The sequence below is a fragment of the Macrobrachium rosenbergii genome, chromosome 21 (assembly GCF_040412425.1).
Source record: "Macrobrachium rosenbergii isolate ZJJX-2024 chromosome 21, ASM4041242v1, whole genome shotgun sequence".
NCBI lineage: Eukaryota > Metazoa > Arthropoda > Malacostraca > Decapoda > Palaemonidae > Macrobrachium > Macrobrachium rosenbergii.
Window position 1 is genome coordinate 24,050,467 of NC_089761.1, and position 7,677 is coordinate 24,058,143.

Consider the following 7,677-nt stretch of genomic DNA (forward strand, 5'->3'; position numbering starts at 1 on the left):
ATACTGCTTCGTTTTCCTCTACATCTACTACCATACTTTCTTTTCTCCGTGGCAAAGCATCACTTCAGTTCGTATTACTGTACTTATTCTCATCTATGAATATAACATTATACACGAGAAAATATTAATTTTTACATTTATTCGTATTTTTTACAGTTATTTTAACCTAATCTTAGTAAGAAAATAAGCAGAGTTCATCTCATTATTCAATCTTAAAGACCCCTGGAATTCCGTCAGTGCATGCATAATAATTAACAATGACTATGTTTCCAAATAACTGATCTGATATTTTTTAATCCAATGATACATTCTCAAATAAACAAATAACTGGTATCCTTAAATCAAAAAATCCCCTCCTCCCTTGGAGATAATTAGGACATGCCAACACTTAATTCAAGTTAATGGAATTAAATTACACCAGACGTGTAAATCGATAATGCCTACCACTGACATACATTGGGGAGCCGAACTGTGGAGGGAGGGGAAGGGGGAGGGGTTTAGTTTTTCATTCCATGCATTGACAATCTGCCAGTATATTGATATCAAAACCTACAGTTTTGTACACTTGATAATGATAATGCTATGTGTTAAGGTTCCTGCTGTCTTCTTCCTTTTATTTTCATCAATTAGTTTTTCCTTTACGTGTACAACCGGTCAGCAAGGTGGAATTACTGGAAAATCCCTACACAAAATACAAAGGCAAAACTCAAGAAAGAAACGATATAGACAGTAACGTAAGTCTCGGGTTCGCGACACATTTTAGTTGAATAAACAGGAACACCAACATTTCTTACCACCGATGCTTTCTAAATGATGTAAACTTGTGGTTGGAAAGACGTCAAATGATGCAGAAAGACGAGCTCGTGTGACAGGACCCGAATTCCATGAATTCGTGAATGCATAACTGACATTACGATTAAAGGCATAGAATTAGAATCTTCATTTGGTTTAACTTATAATGTTGGTCTGATGACCTGGCACTGCTACCGCCAGGTTATTCATTATCGTGATCAGAACGGTTTATAGTTAAAACTGTGTTAAATACCTAATCAACAATATATAAGGATAGTTAAATATCATGAAAATTATTTAATACCGCTTAGAACTTCCATGGCATTATTGACAAACGCGTCATTCTTTCAATCTCCTCTATAGAAATTACAGAACTGCTTCATAAATTTTCTGTTTTCTGAAATAATTCTAAATATAATTTATGTATTCATTCATAATGTCTATCATCTACATCATTGTAAATAACATAGAATTCCAAACTGCAACTACATTCCGACTGATTTTAATGACGCCTACTTAAGACAAATGGTTAATGTCGATGAAAATGAATAATAATAATAATAATAATAATAATAATAATAATAATAATAATAATAATAATAATGATAATAAAAATAATAATAAAGTCTGAAAACACTTAACTAAAATTTCCTTTTTAACAGGTAATCACAAAATCCCGTCGATCTTTCAGACCTCAATTTCCTATACTGATCCCATAAGGACGGTACAGTTCCTACCGTCGCATTACACCTGCTGCACAAAAGGAGAGAGAGAGAGAGAGAGAGAGAGAGAGAGATTATAATCACCAAAGAATTAGGTTCCAATCGTATTTTCGGTAAAAGCACTTCTTTTCCTATTTATTAGACTAAGAAGCTTTAAAAAAATAAAATTACAATTGCAAAATATAATTAATTACAAAATAAACAGATGGAGGTTCAAGTGGAATATGGAAAATAATTATAGTCGTACATTACCTATATATGCACTAATTATAAAATTGTATATGTACTCTGGATACGTCTATCACACAAAAGCCGACACACGACACAAACACCCCCATTTTATATATATATATATATACATATATATATATATATATATATATATATATATATATATATATATATATATATATATATATATATATACATATATATATATATATATATATATATATATATATATATATATATATATATATATATATATATATACATATAGTGGGATAAGGCTGGTAACACATGCCCTCCGCTGCTAAGACTCACTATTTAGTTCAACAAGAGACACAACGGCTCCAAACGAATTGTGCCTTCGCCGCATTCACCACAGCGTGGAATTCGAACCCACGATCTCTCGGTAGTCAGCGTCCCAGCCACTCGACCACGTGAACACTCAATGTACACATTATGCAAAATATGAATTACATGACATCTCCATACTCCACCGATCGAGTCATCCTCTTCTATCAGAAACTACATCATAACAACGTAAACATAGAAATTACCCTCTTTTTAATATGAAAACCAACCTCTCTGTAGAATTGGCATATTGTAATGCACAGGACTCAACACATCCTCTAACATCGGTGGGATGTTATTACATTATAGAAATAATCGCGCTAATCCTCGGTTACAGGGTCCTTTTGAATTGACTGAATAGTAATGTCAGGGTCCACTCTCGCGATCCTCTTCCTCATTCTCACGATGGAGTCCTCGTTCTGGTTCGATATGTCTGGAAACGGTGTGTTTTGTCCACGAGGATGCTAGGGAGTGCCGTACTCTACGAGTGCATTGCGTGCGTGCATGTTTGTGAGTTCAGACGAGACGAGAGAGAGAGAGAGAGAGAGAGAGAGAGAGAGAGAGAGAGAGAGAGAGAGAGAGAGAGAGAGAGAGAGAACAGCACCCATGTAAAGCATCTAAAATATGTATATAAATATTTAAAAACTTCAAAATAAATTGTTAAAAAATATTCATGCACCTTATTGGTCACAAAGACCGCTTAGCTTCTTCCCTCTTTACTACTATTCTGCTAATTCCTTTTCAACTGAAAACCTAATATCCGGAATGAAATGAATTAAGAAATTTTCCTTCCCATCTGGAATTCGAGACTGTTTGGAGAGAAAAAGACTGAAGTTTGAGCTAACCATCTGCATCACCAAGACCATTTATTAAATGCACTGTTCTCTCTCTCTCTCTCTCTCAGGGCATATCTACCCCAAGGAGGTTAGATGATTTACCCGCAAACACGACTGAATATTGAAAATGGAGACAAACATTTTATTAAAAATTTTAGAAAAATAGAGGTATGTGTGTGTGTAGAAGAATGAGAACCGAATTTTAACTTTCAGTACATCTGAGAACCGCTAGATTAAATATACATGCATGTAGCGTTTGAACACGTGTACGTATACATCCAGATATGTAAAGTCTTTCCTTTTTTTACACACACACACACACATACACTATCTCTCCTCTCCAGCGGCAATTTCACTTTTTCGTGTATAAGACTGAAGACCTTGTAGGGACATACCCAAGGGCATCGGCGACAGATGTTGGCCGTGTTTTATGTCTTTCTCTTTTTGTGTGTGTCTAAGTTTCACCGTCACTCCCTAACTCAACCTATCTCTACTCAAGCTATTCAAAAGGGGATAAATGGAATAAACTCTTACTGATGGATTCAAACGCTGTTTCATATATATATATATATATATATATATATATATATATATATATATATATATATATATATATATATATATATGTCTGCTTGTTTCTTCAGTAAGCAGCTGTTCCACTACTTTTGTAGATAACCTAAATTGGCATTCTCCCTCTGAAAAATAAGTATTTCACTCAAGTTTTTTTTTTTTTTTTAACTTCAACAGTCAGTCTTCTTTTAAAGTTCTAATTTTAATTTCTAAAATTTTCAAAGTGTTTATGATTTATGTAAATTTTGTCTCAATAATTTTAACCATTGCACATGTTTTCATTGAGTCCAGTCCTAATTTCTATACTATGCATTGTTTGAAATCTGTCATGATGAGACATTATCTCGAAAATTTAGCCAATTAATACGTAATGCTACAATGGCTGTTCTCTATTGTATTCCCGCAAGATCTTCAGAGTTCCTGCTATATTTCGTGAAATGAGAAGCAACAATATAATGATGAGGAGAGGATGGGCAAAAACAACAGAATGAGCAACAATTAATAAAGATATAATCTGAATATTTAGAAGAACCAGGTCGTCACGAAAACATTTATTATGAGATTAAGTTGTTCTGAATCCGAATAAAAATATGATACCAATGCAAATAGCACTTTGTTTTTAATGAATCGTTAACGTAACAACAAAAGATCAATGCTATCAAATTTTGGGAAATGTGACAACAAGAAAGTATATCAGTATGTATCCGAGCGAACAAAGCTTGTCGGCTATATACTGTACTTACACTGTGAGATCAAAATTTTATTTTTTTTTAGTATTTGGTTTATATTTCACTTTTTCTGCAATTATTCAGATCTTCAACTACAAATTAGATTGTATTAAGAAGAATGGGAAATGCTAGCTGCAGCATCAAATGAAAAACGAAAATACCATAAATAAAAATCTTATGATTATTTACGCATTTCTAAATTCCGAGTTGTTAACTACATCAAAGTGAACAATATGACTTAAATATCTTCTCATGCATACTTCAATGTATAAACATACAGAAACATTCCATACAGAAACTCAATGCACCCTAAATAAATAATTGCATGTATATCCGTGTATTAATACAGTAGCCTACAAAGAGAGACAAATGTAGAAAATGTATATAACATTATATCTTATTCCACGATCAATTTTACATACGCAAAAAAGTTATTTCATATTCAAACCAAAACAAAATGCTCTGGCAATGTTGTTCCCAGAAATAAAAATACTGACGAAAAAAAAAAAAAGATCAAGAGAAATAATGAATCCAGTGAGATGGTCCATACGGGTAATTCTGCATCTACAGACTTAAAAAAAAAAAAAAATGACCCCAATTCTCTTACCCGTTCTCCTTCGGGAAAAAGGTACCTTTTGGAGAGGAAAAGCGCGAATTCGGCAACCGCATTAATATTTATAAGCCGTCATGATTAATGGCGACAAATTATCTTCATCTCCCGCGAAGAGGAGGAGTCCCTTCCTCATTATTCACTTATTTCGAATTACAAGAACCCAATCCAAACGAAGACAAATACGGGGGGAGTGTGGGGGGTAGATGGAAGGGAGTGGGGGGAGGGTGAAGAAGGGGAGGAGGGATCTATACCGCTGATAAAATAAAGGGGAAATGAGAGGCAGCGTTTGGGGTTGAGGGAGAAAGAAGAGAGAGAGAGAGAGAGAGAGAGAGAGAGAGAGAGAGAGAGAGAGAGAGAGAGATACGTACTCTTCCTCTTGAAAAGAGGAAAAAAGGAAAAACAACAGGAAGAGACGTGTAGAAGAGAAGACATAAGATAAGCCACTAGGAAAGAGAGTGGTACCATGAACTGTATGGAAGACAAGGTAAAGAGACATCAGGGTATGGGTGGAGGTGGTGGGGGGGAAGAGACAGCAGGGGGAGAGGGCATCTTCGAGAAAGTCGAGTTTTTTCCCCTAAGACCCAGTCATTTTTCATCTCCCATTAAGATACATGAAGACCCAGATAACGCTTCCTTTCGGGCCTTACGGATTCAATTACCATAGAGGGAAGCAACAGTGGGCATCGGATAATAATTGGTCGCCTCGGAGGGGGGGATTATCTACCCATCCCTACCTTACCCTTGACCCAGAATGATCACAGGGCACCGAGACGAGATGCGAGGGCGATAACGATAATGATGATGATAATGATAAGATATTAGCCAAGGACGCCCACGGGGGAAAATCGCTGGGCGATGGCCACAAGGTATTGGATAGAAAATATGGAAGTGGCTTCGAAGTATTCAAAGGACATTTTTCTCCCTTTTACTCCTCTAAATATATCTTATTTCCCTCACCTAAGCTAAGCCTTCTTCTTCTTCTTCTTCTTCTTCTTCTTCTTCTTCTTCTTCTTCTTCTTCTTCTTCTTCAAGAACTAACCTCTTCGCCTCCCTTGCTCAACCAAAAAGGAAGCTGTCCATCAAAGAATTAAAACTTGACTTATGGCGTCGATGAAGAGGATAATTCACTATGATGGGCCGGCCAGGCAGGAGAAAAACGGCAGAAAAAAAGAAAGAAAGAAAAAACTTCGGCGTTATTTATCACACTTCCGACGAATCAAAAGGTTTCTAAATCCGTCATTTTTTTTTCTCTCTCTCTCTCTATCATCTAATTCTTCGTATCAAGTTCACAATGCGTTTTAGGGTATTTAGACACGACAGAAATCATACTGGAAAATGATACAAAATTACAGAATACATGCATTTGAATTAATGTCTTTACAAAAACAACACAAACAAATACACACATACACATGTGTACAGAGAAGGTATAAATACTACATGATTGTGTGTCTGCCCCTGGGAGTGTGAACCGCCTCTGGAAACCATTCAACTTCAGCCGTTAGCGATTTATAACTGAAATATTACTGCAAGCTTAAAACCGGCGCTATCTATAGTAATAACAATAATAATAAGAAGAAGAAATTAATAAATAAATACATAAAAATCTATCTCACATCGGGATCGAACAAGAACATTTGAATGACAGGAAAAAGTCTTGGGTTCGATCTAAATATAAGGTAGAAATTGATTTTGTGTTGCACACGAGACTGTTTATTTCCAACAAAAACAACGACAAGAGCGCTAAAAACAACAACAATAATAATGATAATAATAATATTTACAGTAATATCATACTGACCTAATAAATCATATATCCCATATGCATTTACTAAAACTACGGAAAAGCAAAATGAAGCATTGTCAAATGTCCCATACAGTAATAATAATAATAATAATAATAATAATAATAATAATAATAATAATAATAATAATAATAATAATAATAATAACCGAGACGAGGACAGATGTGTTTTTGCCAAAATAAAGTGACTTATTAAAATTTGTTTCTTTTGCGGGCCTTTTTAAGAAAAAAATATTAACTGCTAAATTACAGCAAGCAAAAATACATAGCCGGAACCTTCCAATATCAAGTTTTAATAATGAAACAGAAAATCCTTTCGATCCGTCAACTTGTAAGACACGCCCGTTACTCAAATGATAATGAAGTAAAATAAATAAAAAGTGTAATGAAAAATAACAAAGCGGCACAGTATTTCTTTCTTTGATTTCCCATTACTTGTTATTGTTCCTTCTGTCCTGTTGGTAGTTTGCAGGATATAATAACAATGCTTTGTTTTCAGTCATGTGAGCCAACATCGCAATACAGTTGCTTATCAATATATGGATCTTGAACATAAACAAAATGTCATTACAATTTTTTTTTTTCGTGGTGAGGGCGACTGTGCATAAGGAGTACGAGAGAGAGAGAGAGAGAGAGAGAGAGAGAGAGAGAGAGAGAGAGAGAGAGAGATTCCGTCTTTAGTGGTGTGGGTATGTAAAATACACGGGGACTAACAATAAAAGTTCAAATAATAAGAGCAACATATCACTGGTCGTCCAATCAGCTAAATTATGCAACTCTGATGTGGTCAATACTTAGATGGGTGACCACCAAGAGGAATCATCGAAAAGGGCGTGGGGCAAGTAACCTCACCACATGCACCACTTGCTGAAAATCGTTAGGGTACCCAGAGAATAAAATATCTGTTCAACATGAATACAAAAATATCGCACACAGACTGGTATAAAGTTTCAGTTATCTCTTTTTTTATCTGTGTCGATTCACATATTATGACTGCGTCTATTTTCCAAGGTTTCCACAAATAAGAGCAATATAT